The 2,500-nt window shown below is 28.0% G+C and overlaps 1 protein-coding gene across 22 annotated transcripts in view; it reads left to right on the top strand.

Annotated features, from left to right (window-relative positions):
* Window positions 1-2,500, top strand: part of LOC124951557 (potassium voltage-gated channel unc-103) — a 151,216-nt gene that overhangs the window by 94,628 nt on the left and 54,088 nt on the right. Inside the window, exon 1 of one of the 22 annotated variants that reach the window (XM_047500314.1) lies at window positions 1,300-1,494. The exons of 20 other annotated variants lie outside the window; for them this stretch is intronic. The gene's annotated coding sequence lies outside the window, so the exon portion shown is untranslated. Of the gene's footprint in view, window positions 1-1,299; window positions 1,495-2,474 lie in introns of those variants that run through there. One more of the 22 variants, XM_047500323.1, reaches the window with a different exon arrangement.

Raw genomic sequence — 2,500 nt, 5'->3', positions numbered from 1 at the left:
ATAAGTAGCGAAGCTGGACTTTAATTGCTACGTTTTATCCATCAACTAATGACGACGACGACGACGACGACGACGATTATGACGATTATGACGATTATGACGATTATGACGATTATGACGATTACGACGACAACCGACTTGGCTTAAGCCTTTCTAATTATAATAATAAAAAGAAAAAGAGAGAGAGAGAGAGAGAGAGAGAGAGGAATTTTTTTCTTTTTGTTTTTTGTTTTTTCTTTTTTTTTTTTTTTTTTTTTTGATGAATATTACAACGAAGTATTAATTAAAAGTGATATTAAATAGTAACATAAGTGTGATATTATAGAAGTATTAAGAGAAGATAAGGTAATAAAATAAAGACGAAAGATATAGATTTTTAAAAAGACGCTCTCTTTTTTTCTCTTTTTTCTTTTTTTCTTTTTTTTTTTTTTTTTTTTTTTTTTTTTTTTTTATCAATCTTATTCAAAAATTATTACGTCATCGTCATCATTATTACCTTATTAAATTTAGCTTCGTTGATTTTTTTAATTTTGTTTCTTTAATTTCAGACTAATTTTTTTTCTTCTTTTCTTTTCTTTTTTTCTTTTTTTTTTTTTTTTTTTGAAGGACAGAAGGAAAAAAAAAACAGAAAAACGTTCAATTTCTCATTCCATTGAACTTATCGAAAGTTTATTACATTGTCATTATTATTTCGTTATAATATCATATGATTGATATTAATTTTGTTCTATTCATTTCAGATATATAGTTTTAAAAAAATTTCAACGAAATTGAATTTATTTATTTATTTATTTATTTATTTATTTGTTTGTTTTTGTTTCCAATAATTTTTTTGCAATATACATATATATATATATATATATATATATATATATATATATATTTCAAAAGTATATTTCAAATCAATATACTTTCACGCAGTCGATTTATGTGTAACTCCGTTTCTACATAACTGACGAAGGTCATAGTTACAAAGTGATCAATGAGCTACGTCCTTGCGTCGTTCGGCGTCGTAACATAACCTATGGACTTCGTTCTCTCTCTCTCTCTCCCCCCCCCCCTCCCTCCCTCCCTCTTCCTCACGTGCGGTTATATGTATGTACTTTCTTTCTTGTTCTCTCTATTACACACGAATGTCTATCTCTTTCTCTATCTATCTATCTATATCTCTCTCTCTCTCTCTCTCTCTCTCTCTCTCTCTCTCTCTCTCTCTCTCTCTCTCTCTCTCTCTCTCTCTCTCTCTCTCTCTCTTGACGCGCCTTCAACATAATGCGCTTCCTCCTCGAACGTTAGTCCGCAGTCCGACTCTCTCCGGTCTTTACGAACGAATCAGATCGCTTGATGTTTCACGGGAAAATTGGATGGAGCTCGAATTACGCGATCATTTTGATAATATACATATACATACATATATACATACATATATATATATATATATATATATATATACATACACAATTATATATATATATATATATATATACATATATGCCGGTGAGTCAGTAACTATTATCACTTCGATTATCTTCGTTAGTTTGTTTCATGAAGAAAAAAAAAAAAAAAAAAAAAGAAGAAAAGAAAAATGTTGAGAACAAAGTTGCACCATTTCGACATGGTACCTATCTGACAATGAAAAGAATTTTTGCTCAAGGTCATTAATTTCCTTCATTTTATTTATTTTGTTTCTTTCTTTTTCTCTTTTTTTCTTTTTTTTTCTGCTTTTGTTTTTTTTTCTCCCACACGCGAAATGTCAAGGTCATCGGTAATTTTGTTTGTTTTTTTTTTCATTTTTTCTTTTTTTCTTTTTCTCTTTTTTTTTTTTATGTAATACGAGTCGATTTCACGTGTCATTTTGTGTTAATGGAAAAGAAAAAGAAAAGTATCGGAGTAAACAATGTTGAAAAATGAGATCAGTTAACTAGATATGTCTCTTCTCTCGCACATTTTTTTATTTCTTTTAATTGCAATGAAAAGAAAAAAAAAAAAGAGAAAAGAAAAATGATACGTCTTGTTTGATTTGCGTGCATCATCAGATATTTTTACAGAAATATCTCTCGTCAAAATTTTTCCGTAACTTTAGCTCTAATAATCATATTCTTTTTCTTCTTTTTTTTTTTTATATATTCGCACTTATACGAGGAATCGATTAATCAAAAAAGGAAAAAGGACATTCGTCGTGTTCCATCTAAAAAAAAATACCGATGACCTCTCGTAAAAACAAAAAAAAAAAAAAAAGAAAAGAAAAGAAATAACTTTTCAGAAAAAATCCTTTCCAACGTCAAGTGTACCCTCCCTGTTGAAATGATGTGCAATTTTTGTTTTCAATATTTTTTTGTTTTTTTCTTCATATAAAATCAAAAATAACGAAGATATTTTAGGCGGTATAATAATTCTATTCACTCACTCTACATTTAAATATATATATGTATGTATGTATGTATGTATGTATACGTATATAGTATAGATGTAGATCGATTGAATAAAAATCTTTTGATATCTT

The sequence above is a fragment of the Vespa velutina genome, chromosome 1 (assembly GCF_912470025.1).
Source record: "Vespa velutina chromosome 1, iVesVel2.1, whole genome shotgun sequence".
In the NCBI taxonomy this organism is placed as follows: domain Eukaryota; kingdom Metazoa; phylum Arthropoda; class Insecta; order Hymenoptera; family Vespidae; genus Vespa; species Vespa velutina.
Note: the sequence above shows the minus strand (reverse complement) of the source record. Positions and strands in the feature narration are given on the sequence as shown.